This window comes from Podarcis liolepis (genome assembly GCF_965112155.1).
Source record: "Podarcis liolepis genome assembly, chromosome: 5".
Lineage (NCBI taxonomy): Eukaryota > Metazoa > Chordata > Lepidosauria > Squamata > Lacertidae > Podarcis > Podarcis liolepis.
In genome coordinates this window covers 57,125,321-57,139,710 of record NC_139556.1, presented here as the reverse complement: position 1 = coordinate 57,139,710, position 14,390 = coordinate 57,125,321, and positions in this window count along the sequence as shown.

Sequence of the window (14,390 nt, the reverse complement as noted above, 5' to 3'; positions counted from 1 at the left end):
AAAAACTTGCAGATATCAGGTAGGCTTAGGATTTAAATATGTGATGTTAGAGAATAATATGTTTAAAGTTAAAATGAAAAGAAAGAAAGATGTTAAGTGAATAAGTTAATATTATGAGGAAAATTGGTTTTGGAAAACTGTTACAATGATATACACTGAAATTCAGCTAGGGGGATTTGAGGAAGTCACTTAACAATGTTACTAAGATTGGATCAAATTCAGTTATGATTTATGATTTATGTTTGTTTGTTTGTTTGTTTAAAATTTTGGAAAAGCAATAAAAAAATTGAAAACAAAAAAACAAAAACAAAACTGCACCAAGCTCCTGAGGGCAGGGTGGGAATAACAGCAGAGTGTCACTCTTCCATTCAGTGCTATTTTCCTAGAAAAGGAGGTGCCAGAATTCACCTCTTTCTCTTAGAATGGCAGTGGCATCCACCTGAGAGAACTGAGTTCTGGCAAGTTCTCCCTGAATTAAGCCCTGCTTACACTTCACCATCCTTTTCTGTTATTTTTGTTTTCTTTTGCATTTCCTTTCCTCTTGGAAACCAATGTACAATGGTACCTCGGGCTAAGAACTTAATTCGTTCTGGAGGTCCATTCTTAACCTGAAATTGTTCGTAACCTGAGATACAACTTTAGCTAATGGGGACTCCCGCTGCCGCTGCGCAATTTCTGTTCTCATCCTGAAGCAAAGTTCTTAGCCCAAGGTACTATTTCTGGGTTAGCGGAGTCTGTAGCCTGAAGTGTCTAACCTGAAGCATCTGTAACCTGAGGTATCACTGTATACCAGCTCCTGAGGCATTGTATTCTGTCTGGTTTAGGGACTTGGGGTGCTATTCAGGTCTGGCCCTTCCATGAGGCAGAGTGAGGCAGCTGCTTCAGGTGGCACATTTTGAGGAGTGGAAAGTGACTAGAAAGGTGTGCCGTGTTGTCTGCCCTGCAGCCTCTAAGCTAGCTTGCTGCCCTAGGGTGCAGTGGAGGATTCAGTTACCAGTCTTGTCAAAGTTTGTGCATAGAATGGGGAATGCATAATCTACAGTAGTCCTTTGCCTCAGGCAGCAAAATGGCTTAGGCCACTCCTGATGCTGCTGATTTACCTTGGTATACCCCCAATCTGCCTAGCACACCCCTTTTCAGCCCTACTGATATCAGAGCTCCAACATCAGTAGGGAGAGTCCGTGGGATTTTTTGCATTGGTGGGGGGCACTGAACATTGGATCAGTAAGGTCAGACTGTCTCTGCTCTCAAAGAGCGAGATCCAATTATTCCCTAGGACGCCTTCACAGGCACCGTCGGATTGCAAGGAAAATGTACTTTTCAATGCTATTGACTTTGATTAAGAATTATTGTTAGATAATAGTCTTAACATATGTAGCATTGAATGTATAATTAGAGATGAGACAAAGCCACCTTCCACATGAACTTTTTATGCTATCACACCTATGAGGTTGAAGGGTCATTACACAAATTATTGATCAAGTAATGAACACTTTCGTTTGGCAGATCTGCTTCACATCCACAGTTGTCACCCAGGCAAGATTTATGGGCCTTAAATGCTTCAAAGTAATACACAAATTATAGTAATTGGATTAAAATCAACCCCCTTCTTCTCTGTGGACTGTAAATAAAAGTTGTTTTTTAAATACAAGAAGAAAACTGTTCCAGGATGGAGTTTTATTAACGTCCAATATAATTAAATGATATGACTAATCTGATTTGCATGAACTGCTCTATATTGGATACAGTCTATGATTTAACCAATTATCAGATGGAAATAAGTAACTAGATAGATCAACTTTAGCACTTTGCAAGGTAATTTTGCTCTAAGTCTGTGTGTTCCTGCATGTGTAGTGCTTTCAAATTAATGAGTGAATAACTGATAACTTAAAGGGTTCCATTTGACTGAGTATTTAATAATCTAGACGAAAAAGATATTGCAAGAGGTGCATGCAAATGCTTATCATCCAATTAATAATTTGAGTTTTGAAACGCATATGAGAGTGAAGGCTGTAATCTTCACATCACTTGTGGGTTGTTGTATTTTTGGCACTTGAAAGAACCTTTAAATACAAATCAACTTTTAAACTATAATGTTATCAACACTATTATGCATATGTTATTATTCATCAGCTAAACAAAGGGCCAAACCACATGTGACATAGGAGACACACACACTCAGCTCTTTCAACTTCCTTTTCAGTTGAAAACAGGATTGGTGGCTCCTTACTTAATCAGAACAGGGCTGGGAAAAGAGGACAAAGGAAAAATCTGGCCCAACAGGGCAAGAAGTTTTCCTACCCTGGTGTGGATGCTGGGTGAATTGAATGGGATGTGTGTTTCTGTATGTGAGAAAGTGAGGAAGATAGGTGAAGGAGGAATGAAAGTAAGCAAGCAAGGAAGAATGCAGAATTGAGGGATGGAATTGTGCGTGAATCCATGGGATATACTGCACTGTTGGGACTGGGTTCAGATGCTGGTCAGCACACAAGAAACAGAGACTGTCATTGCAGTTAATTCTTTATTCAAGAACACAACACACAACTCAGCAACACTCATTTTTTATTTTTTCTAAATAATATTTCTTATTTTTCCAAATTGTTACAAATAAAACCAAATTATTTAAATTTAATACAAGTTCTTAAAATCACGTTTCCCACTCCTGTTGCAAACATATGTCCATCATTTCCCTCCGTAGCCACTTCATTTCTTATTTAGTGTCCAGTTGTCAGCCTTCACTTGCCATTAAACCATTCTTCCAGCTGACCACTTCTCCCTTATGAACAACACCTCTGTTGCTTTTCATAAATATAAAATCCAGTTCATGTGTGTAGTCCTTCATATACATTTCCCTCCCAGACCTGGTATGCTTAGAGAGTTCATTTCTATCTTCCATTGCTCAGTTCTTTGCAGTGTTTATCTGGATGGTACAAGGTCACATTCCATTCCTTCCACTGTTTAGAAACTAGCATTCAAGCCTCAGCCAAGGTAAATTTCCAGACTTCCACCATTAAATTCCCCTCTAGAGCTCTTTCCTGGCACTTAGTAAACAGCAAGATTTTTCTCAAGTTCAGCCTCTCTTCCACATCTATTTGGCTGCTGGTCATTCTCCCTATCTCTCACTGCTTTCCAACAACAACACCCCCATCTGGAAATGGTTGTAGATAAAATCCATTTAACGTTGGATGAAGGAGGGAAGGGCATACCAAAACCTTGTTAAATTCCTTCTTGAGCATAAATCAAAAGCCTCCCCCTCTTTTTCAAAGTGACAAAAAGAGTAACAGAATAAGATATACACATGTTTTTCATTATGTAAGGGAGGACAAGGGGGGAAAGACAATTTAAAAACCATAAGGAGGGCAAATCATCTTGTCCCCCACCACCACCTTTGCTTTCATGGTTGTTGTAGGGATTCTCAAACTTCAGAAAAAGATTCAAATACCTTTAAAGAACCACATCCAGTTCCTCGGCAGCTGATTGATTGCAGCCCATTAGTTGGTTCAGGAGCGTCTCTTGTCTAAAGCCAGTTGTCCAGATTAAGGGGGAACCATCCACAAATCATGGCGGTAATGGAGGCTTGTCCATGGCAGGGACACACTCCCAGGTCGCTCCTGCTCTGCCTTTCAAATTGGCAGACAAGGGATTGTGCGCCACTGCGGGATGCAGTGAACTCCCCAGCCCCACTGAGGAGCATCATGAGGATTTATGCCTCATAAATCCTCCCTTTCCCCTGCCTGAACTTCTTTGCAACCCGTGGAGGGCTGCGAAGAACAATCGCCACTGATTCGCAATGCAGCTGGAAACCTCAAATCAGCAACACTCCTTGCAAGACTTGTCCCAATAGAGCAGTTGCCAGGACTGACGGTCCCCACCTTCCGCCCCCCTCTGCCAGATGTTTCCCAAGTATCCTCAAACTTCACCCGGGCACCTGTAATCTCTATTCCACTCTACACATCACCCTGCAAGTCCTTGGAGACAAGGGGGGGGGAGCTTGTCACAGTAAAAGAGGCAGGTTCCTGGGATTCTCCTGCAGCCTCTCCCCATCCCCTCTGCTTCAGCATGTGAGTCTGAAAGGCTCCTTGTCACTGGATCTCCTTGCTCACTCTTCAGCATCCAATTGCCTCTTCTGCATTCAATCCCTCCTCCTTCTCTTCTCCCTCAGACCTCTCCTCAGTGTCCCACCACCAATTTCCTGGCTCTGAGCCTTCCTTCTCTGAGGTTTCCCTTGGGCGTCCCTTGGCTGGGGCCTTCTACCACTCCTCCTCATCCAGCCAGTCCCTGACATGCACCTTATATTTATGATGTGAAGTCATGTTTTTGGGGTTTGGTACCTATGTCTTTGACCTTTTAATTTTATTTCAATCATAGTAATTCTTTCAAAATTTTCATCTGTACATTTTAATGATCATATGCAAATTTGTATTCTCTTTTGTCCTATTTTTTGGCCATGGAAATGAGATAGTGGCCATTCTGGCTCCAATCAAATTTGGAACTGCCTTTGCCTGTTTGATTTTTTAAAAAAGGTTTTTAAAAGTTTGGAGTTCTGTTCACGGATTGCCCACTTCAACTTGTGGTTTGGCCCTTACTTAGTGCCTGGCTAATTTGTGTACAATGAATGATGAGAATTATGCTACCTGGCTGGTCATGGCAGTCCTTGATGGAGCCATGGAGCCACTGCCACAGCCCAATCACTTGCGCCGAATAAGGCAGAAGGAAAAATACCCCTTCACTGAATCAATTTCCAAGACAGTAGGGGCCAGCAGACATGGGCAGGGCTTTGTGGATGGACACATCTGTCTGTCATGGTGGCATTTTAGCCTTCCTTTTTAAAGATTCTCTGAACTTACCATGAAGTAAGCCTTGCTGAACTCAAGGGCCTTTCCATATTACATGGTATAAATGGTGACTTGTGACTCTAAGATGAGTTGATCCTTGATGCCTTGAAAGCTTGTGAAACTGGCTACAGCCAGACATTGCAAAACAGTAGTTCTGACATCTTGTCATCCATTTAAAGAAAAAAGAAAAAAATATGATTCTATAAATCTCCCCTCAGTTTGAAGCAATTAATGAGCTAATAATTCATGGAAAAAAGTAGTATATTTTCTCACATCTAAGCACAAACGCACAAAAATCTTGCATGTATTCTGAGATCCTCATTTACTTCAAAAGCAGGAATTGGTAGAAGCATGAAATAAATTCACATATGGATTACTGGTAAGTCCTTCAGTTTAAATGAATGGGGAAGCTTCTGCAGTTGGGAGAGCTTTATGCATGCACTGGGTTATAGAAGCAATTGCTAGATTTATGTATAAAGCTGCAAGGGACAAGGCTTGTTTCTTATGGACTGTGGGAATATGAAGGTATACCAAGCTGCAGATTCATTAGCAAATTATTATTGGGGAAAATTGCCTTTGAAACCTCAGGTCCCTGGGGAAGTAGATATAGTAGGGAGTTTAACTGATATAAAGGTTATAGACAATTATATAGTAAATGGAACAAACTGTCCTCTCTTTTTTTACATAATTCCAAGGCAAAATAATTAATAGAATAATGCAATAACTGAGGAGAACAAAAGTATTTCTATTCAGATTCATGCTATCAAAAGGTTTGTCAGAATGAATGAGCATGAAGTGGTAAAATCACTACTTGAGGATTCTACGAATTTAAAAACATATGTGTGAATCAGACCTGAACCTTGTTTCTAAGATGAATTTAAATTTGAGTCACACTACTACCAACAGTTAAAGGACCATAACTGATATGGTCAGACTAAAGTCCTTGCATGAGATGAATATCCCAAAGGACAATAAGAAAACCTTATTTAGACCTTGTTTATTATAATGGGTTTAGCTATTGCTAATCTGATTTGACACGAGTTAGAAGTTCGGTTTACTAGTTTAAGTGTGACTCAAAACAAACAATGGTTAAAAAATTCCCTGTCTTAATCCATTTACCTTGAAATAAATTAAGATATTGCTAGAAGATTTTCCGTATCTCTCCTTGTCTACTTACCCAGATGTTATTAACTCTTGTCAGGAGTTAACACAAACTCTTACTAATAAGCAGGAAAACTTGGATTTTGAAGTAGATTTTCATTCAGATGTTAACTTTGAGAAATGAAATATCAATTGCTAAATTGTTTGATAAACTGGAGAGTTTAATTGTAAGGTTTTACATCTGAAAGCAGCCCTGTTTAGGGGAATTTTTAATGACTGATGTTTTAATGTATTTTTAATCTTCTGTTGGAAGCCACCCAGAGTGGCTGGGGCTGGGGAAACCCAGCCAGATGGGCGGGGTAGAAATAAGATTTTTTAAAAAAAATATTTATTTATTTATTTATTTAGACAATGAATTATCTGGGGGGAAATATGTAAACAGCTCAAGACAACACTTTCGATTTGTTTCCTGGATATAACTTCAATAGATTGTAGAAATTCATGGCATCCATTGCAACAAATTGAATCATCATCACAGATTGCTGAGGACCAGGAACTTCACTATAGCTCAAGACAAGGAGTGAATGTTTCAGGAAGCTTGCACTAAATTTTACATGTGGGTCTCAAGCATGCAAAGAGAAGGAAGGAAACTGTGTGTCCACTTTGTATTTATTTTCACAAGCAACATTGTTTATATCTGCCTCTGGCTAGTGAGTCCCCAGGAACTTAAACAGGCTGCAAGAAACCTAGTTAACATGGGAAACAAAAACGTAACAAAACTCTACTGGTTGATTTAACCTTGGTTTGATGTATAGATGTTTGTCTCATGCCTACTTCATCCTATCTGGTACAGTGAGTTAGCTGGAACAGTAATAGGAGGCAACAAAGTCATAGAAGATAAAAGACTGTTTTATTGAAAGCAGTCAGGAAAAAAAAGACATTCACTTGGCGGCGGCAGTGAAGACCATGGCAGGGGACAGACCAGCAGGAGTTGAATTAGCTGATTTGCTAGTCTGAGTGCCCTCTCAAGATGCAGGCTGCAGCTTTTTGCAGTGACAGGAGTCACTACTGTTAATCACCTGCCACACTGCAATTCTGTACCGAGACAGGCAGTTTCTAATTGTGGCAGTGATTTCTTCCCACTCTTTGCCTTTCCCCTACTAGGTGATGTATGTATATACAGTCATACCTTGGATCCCGAACGCCTTGCAAGTCGAACGTTTTGGCTCCTGAACAGCGCAAACCCAGAAGCGACTGCTCTGGTTTGTGAACTACTTTTGGAAGCCAAATGTCTGGCGGTGCTTCTGCGGTTTCTGATTGGCTGCAGGATTCCGTTTGACTTCCAAGGTATGACTGTAGAGTGTTTGCCATCACTTCCTCACTGATCCTTAAGGTGTATAGAAGGCGGTGGAAGGTAGACTTTGTGCTTGTTTCTCCCTACAGAGATATGCATATTCAGGAAGCAATTGTACCTGCTACACGTTTCTTTTCTCCTGCTTAATAATAATAATAATTTATTATTTATACCCTGCTCATCTGGCTGGGTTTCCCCAGCCACTCTGGGTGGCTCCCAACAGAATATTAAACAGAATAAAACTTCAAACATTAAAAGCTTCCCTAAACAGGGCTGCCTTCAGATGTCTTCTAAAAATCAGGTAGTTGTTTATTTCCTTGACATCTGGTCGGAGGGTGTTCCACAGGGCGGGCACCACTTCCGAGAAGGCCCTCGGCCTGGTTCCCTGCAACCTCACTTCTTGCAGGGAGGGAACTGCCAGAAGGCCCTTGGAGCTGGACCTCAGTGTCTGGTCTGAACAATTGGGGTGGAGATGCTTTTGCAAGAGGCATTCACTTGTCTGTTGACCCTATGGTTCATCATCTAAGAGTAAAACTAGATTTGAAGGGTGCTACAGACCCAACTCTTTAAATAATCATGTATTAAATAAAGGATTGGATTAATGTAAATGGTCCAAGCTCTATAGCAGAGCACATACTTTGTCTATAAAGTTGTGACCCTGGCATGTTCAACTGAAAGGCAGCACGACTCCTCTCTGAGACACTTTGAAAAGAATGCTTCATGTGAATCCCAAAGGAAAAAATAGTGTCACTATTTTGAAAAATGGCTATGTGAGTACAGTACTACCACACATCTCAATGGAATGGGACAAAATGTAAGACAGTGGTCACTGGATACAAAATCTGTTGAAAATTTTGATTTAAAGTATATTAGAAAAGTATAATCATCATTCACAACCATGAGAAAAAAGAACAGAAACATAAAAATTCCACAAATAAGTACAAACTGCTGTTTCATAACTAGAGTAATACCTCTTACAATAATATTGACCTTTTTCATTCAGTACTCAATTAAAGTACCTACACAACAGCTCTACCAGTATTGTTTTGCTATTCCAAGAAGAAGAAGCTATCAGTTAACCTTTTTGCATATTAACTATTGTTTTTCCAACAAGGCTGGATTCAAGAAAACAGTTGTGCTAGTGGGAGTCACCATTCGTTCCACTAGTGCAATGGGGCTTCTCCCTTCTCCTCCCCTGCACCTGGGATGGGGGGAGATCCCCCAAAATAGCACAGAGTGATCTCTCTAGTGCTACATTAAATTAATTGCTTTTTTTAATAATAAGAATTTTCTTACATTAATATTTTGTACTGTAATATTACTTGTAACCATTCTTTTATAGATGGCACATTCTGTTTGCCTCCCCTCCCATGTTTCTATTTTTTTAAAAAATAAAAAACATCCTGACCCTTAATTTTCCCATTAGAGTAACCATTGAGTCCAAATCTAATTTGCAATTTCACCCTTCTTCCTAATTTTTTTTTAATCCAAAAAATGTTTTAGAATTATACAGGTCCACCAGGTGTTTTCAAATCCTGCCTGCTCTTGACAAATGACATGAGAAATTTGTTAAAGGTAATTTTATCTATTTTTTAAAAACAAACGAAGCCTCAATTTGTCTGAGGCATTGCTCTGTTTCACATATGGAACTGAATAAACCAGCCTGATATTACCTTAAAAGGATCAAAGGAAATCCATATTATCACATAGGTAGACAATAGTTCAAGAGCAGCAAGCAGGTTGCTCCTGGCGAAAAAGCCATTAAGTTATGTCAACCCTGACAGCTGTACAGGTGCCTGCAGGGCACTGCTGCATAACCAAAGTTTAACAGAGCTGCTTGCTCCATGAGCTGAAGATTTGGTTGCATATGCTTGTTCAGAAAAAGGGGGGGGGGGGAGAGAAACCTTAGGCCCTTCAGTTATACATTGGTGATTTTGAGCTTATAAACTGGGAGGTGGCGGGGAAAGCATACATCTTCATTTAATGCCCCTGTCAGTTTATAAGACTGTAGCAAATCATAGTTGGGAAACGTTCAAAACTGCTCTCAACATGGGATGGCAAGACTGCAGGGATGAAAGAATGAGCAGGCAGACATTTTAAATTCCAAGAGTGTTGACATTTGCTGCCTGATTCATATGCAAGCAACAAATGATAAAGGCCATAGACAGAGCTACTACCTTTCTAACTTGATACATAATAAGTTATCAAGGTAATGTGTGTGTGTGTGTGTGTGTGTGTGTGTGTATACACACACATATATATATTGAGAGAGAGAGAGAGAGATAGCACACACATATATATAAAATTTAAGACTAGAAGCTCAAATGTGCATCAGGCATTTGTATAATAATGCAACGCTGGATATATATTCTGCTATATGCATTTTCTTTGAAAAACAGTTTCTTGCTTCGTCCCTAAAACCTGTCACAAACTAGCCCACCTCCAACAGTCCCCCTAAATCAGCAACAGGCATGTACTCCAGACCAGACCCTTATTTAGAAGGTTCATCAACATATGACTGACCCTTCAGCCCCAATCCCTGGACACCCTCCACATAGTTTCATGTAGATGTTGGTCATTATGAGGGACAATATTGACCCTTGCAGAAGCCCACAGAACAAGTCTCAGTGGGTAGAGCAGAAGTTCTCCAGGACCAATTTTGGCAGGTAGGAAAGTGAAACCATCATAAAATTGTGCTTTCCAATCCCAACTTAGCCAGATGATTCAGAAGGCTAAGTGTAGCCAATGGTATCAAAAGATGCTGAGGGATCTAAGACACACCCCCTCCAATCTATTTCACATCCATCAGGGCATGTTTTCTCCCAAATATATTATATTCATGGAGGAATTGTATGGGGAAATGGAGAAAGTAGTTACTATAAGCTAACTTCTGATTAAGACATGATGTGGTATTGTGAATACCATGACTAATTCTGAGTATATGATTTTGAAAAAGATAGAACATTAAATTAGGAAATAACTATGATCCAATGCAAATACCTATGTCATGATAGATATAAATATTTATATATTGAAAATTCAGTAATTGTCATAATTTCTCTATCAAAATGATTTTCCGGCACAGGAGCAGGTTTGAAAAGGTGTCAGATGTATTCATGTTGTTATTTACTTGAAATGAACATATTAATAGTCAGTAAATGCTTTACATTTCAGTTTTTAGTTCTGGGTAGAAAGAGTCCTATACAGTATTAGCTACGTGTTTTTTTCCTTAGAGTTTACTTTCCTTTAGCTCTGCATAGCACTATCTGGCTACAAGATACCTGAAACGGATCTAAATACTGTTTAAAGCTTTTAAAGTTTTAGATCAGTTGAGATGATTTCATGGCTATATCTAGTGAGATTCAACCTCCTGATAACCTAGTGCTATTTAATTTTCTGAAGTGAGAGCTGACTAGAGTGGGAAAAGAACTGCATCAAAGTAGCTGAAAGTGCGTCGCTTGCTACCACCATGCAGCCTGACTTGGGAATTTTCTGTAAAGGTTGTGCTACTTTTGTCTATATGAGAGCCAGAGGCTAAAATGCATTCACATTATCTCTTTAAAAAGAATCTTATCTCTCGCTGTCCAACCTTCTTGGTTATTTGGTTGCTTTCTAAAAAAAAAAAAAAAAAAAAAAAATCCATCAGAATGGCAGTCGGTTATCGAGGTGGTTTTTTTGGATGCATCTCACAGTTCTAATTAAATCTGAGGTTCCTCTTGTTGAGAAACCAGCAGAGAATTGTTAAATGGCTCTTACAGAGTGGCTGATGCAAAACAGCTGTATTCATGATGGAAGACAATTAAAAATTCAATATATCTTATCTGCTGCAGCCAGCAATTCTGTTGGAACAAGTCAATCTCTGCTGTTGTTGTGTACATGCATCCTTGTAAACAGGTATTCTGAAAAGTGATGCTGACTGCATTGAGTCCTGCTGTTCTCTTTGGGAGGCGGCGGAGAATATAATGTTATATCCACACAGAGACTTCACAGAGCACGAAGGCTTGCGGATCATCCCTAAGTGTCAATACATGAAATGAAATAGAACAGAATTAAGACTAAAAACATGAGAGTATACAAATTGAAATAGGCAGATTTCCCTGTTTCCAGTGCTTCTCCAGACTACTTATTTAGTGAGCATTCATCCTGATTTGCTTACACAAATCTAAGCTGGCGATTAGACTATGGGCTCCTCCAGATGTGGGGCAATACCTCTGATGGGGGACATGGAGGTACTTGGGGGACATGGGATAGTTTGTCCACCTGTGGTCCCCACTCTGCACTCAGCTCTCACCTGTGGCTACAACAAGCTGTCAGGATGTGACAGCAACCACACTCCAGAAACAGATCTTACTGGCCAACTGAACTATGTGAAGGTAGCTGATAGATTTCAAACCCTTGGTGAGTTGCAGACTTGCCCTGCATGTGAAGACAGGCTTCATCGGACTGAGCGAACTGTACCAATCGTAAGTCCAGTGGTCAAGAAGGCAGTTTCTGCACCTGCAATAGAGGGAAGTGAGGGGCAGGTGGGTCTCGCCAACCTGGGAAGGTAGCAGTGGCGTAGCGTGGGGGGTGCAGGGGGGCCGGCCGCACCGGGCGCAACATCTGGGGGTTAGAGTTAGGGGGTGCAAATCCACAGGTTAGGGGGCGCAAATCCACGGGTTAGGGGGCGCAAATCCACGGGTTAGGGGGCGCAAATTACTTGCCTTGCCCCGGGTGCTGACAACCCACGCTACGCCACTGGAAGGTAGCCCATCTAGGAGAAGAAAGACTCTAATCCTAAACCTCAGTTGTCTTGTGGGATATCTTCAGGAGTAAACCCTGCACAAATCTGGAGTGGAGTCCCTAAGATGGTTGAAGGGCACCTTCTATGCTGCCTTCTGGCAACTCCTGCAGCTAAGCTGGTGCCACACATAGTGATTCGCTTTCCTTTGGACCACATCAGCAAGGCTGTGCAGGGGGGATGACTTGTTGGCTGGGGAGCCCAGGACTCCCATACACACTTCCCAGGCTTGCATGCCAGGGAGCTCACTTTGGCCTTTCTCCTAACAGCCCAGATCCCAAGGTCTCATGCACAAGCATCTTCTTGACACATCAAGGGTTTTATCAGCCAGGATCCCAACCACAGGTTTTAGCCTGAATATTCTGACCTAGCCCGATTGGCATAGAAGCCTAAGCCATAGTTTAGCACTATGTGGAGGAGCCTCCACAACCACGAGCAAAGCAATGGCGTCACATGGCCTGTGTAGTCAGGCAGAGAGCTTCCACTGTGTTTAGTTTCACCTCCAAATAATTTTGGCTAAGGACTACATAGATACAAACCAGGGATCCTACTTTCAAATGGACAACTTTTAGTTATTAAACAAGCCAACGTGGAACCACAAGACTACAAAACGCTTCGTTGAGCATTCATTTGCTTTCCAGATAGCTTCACCTGCATTTCTCATTCTGATCACTGTAAGTTATGCTTATGACAAAGTATAAACAAGGGCACAAGCATGAACCTAATGAAACATTGAATGAATTACATCCTGCTTCAAAGAAATGTATTAATGTGCCAGTCTGTGTTTGCTAAGAGAATCTTAACAAGAAGTGTGCTATTCAGCTCACACATTTCCAGGACATAAAACCTGGGCAATAAACACTCCTCAATTATTAATTAACTAACTTAAACTGTTGTGGCTAGATAATGAACTGGGTACACACCCCTTTTCTAATAGGCCCATACTTTATATTTTGTGTGCAATTAATTTATATGATTTTTAAAAATACAGTCATCTGGCAGTAATGGAAGGCATAACTGCTTAAAGGTTCTTTGTAGAGCTATGTAACATGGCTAATGTGTGGAAACAGGGTTCAGGTGAAGCATTCTGGCCTTTAGCATTTGTGAGACATCTTCTAGCATTTGTGAATTAGGGATCAATCCTATATACAAGAAGCTGTGTAAGTCAGTGCAAATTAAGCTGGCATAAAGGACACCAGATCTGAACACCATTCAGAAACTGGACTGCTGCTGGCTAAGCCTGCCTAAGCTTAGCTGATATGAACATGCTTTTTAGGGAGCAATACTATAGAAAGATATGCAGGGATGAGTGAGTTAGGATCCAGCAAATTTTGGGAGCTTCCTGGAACAACTAGGCTATGCTGTCTTAACTCCCACATCCTCAGCTCAGCCAGAGATAGCTGGTGTATCTTGTCCATTGCAGCTCAGCTGGCCCCCAGATGGCTGAGCTGAGCCTGGTGGATCTTAAATCACAGTAAGCCCAGAAAGGGGGGTGTTTCAGGGATGGACCCCAAGAGAAGATATTTGGGTTGGATTCTAAGCTTGTTCAGCTTACTAATGACCTGGCAACATAGCAAAAAGGGCGGTGTAGAATATAGTTCCTCTGCCAGGCTTAAACCAGCTCAACTAGCAACAGCAACCCTATTAATCCTGGTGGATCTTGCTATAGGGTTAGTATATGCAATGGGAAATCAGCACTTCTCTGTCTTGCTTCAAAGGAATGAACATATTGGAGGTGGATTTAGGGCAGTGCGTCCAGTGCTGCTGCATTGGGTGTTGAGGCTAGAGGAAGTCACAGTGTCACAACCAGAATATAGTGAATTGAGCAGAATGGAAGGCAAGAGGTTGTGTGTGTGGGGGGGGGATTTTGGCCTTGCAAAGGACGCTGCTGAAATTTGGAATTCCGAAGTCCATACCTGAACATATTACTAGATTTTATGCTCTTGCAGTTCTTCATGTTTCCTTTGGATTTGCTCATTAATAATCTCCATGGGATTCCAAATAGACCTTGGTAGGTCTGTTCTGCTATACTAAGCTAAAAGTTGCTATTGATGACTCGGCAAGGGTGGTTTGTGTTTTTCTCCTGAGCAGCTAATTCATTGAGGGGCTCATATCGAGCAAGATATTTTTCTCATGATCAAGAGCAACTTTCTCAAGCTTCCTAATCAATAGCTTCTACAGAGTCCCTTAAACACTATTGTCTGCTTCAGGGACCATGAAGCACAAGTGAAAATGAGCTTAGCAGGAAGAAGCACAAATCTATTGATCTGTTATCTTTGAAGACTTTGTTATTTACTGCTTTCCATGCCCCCAATTCCAA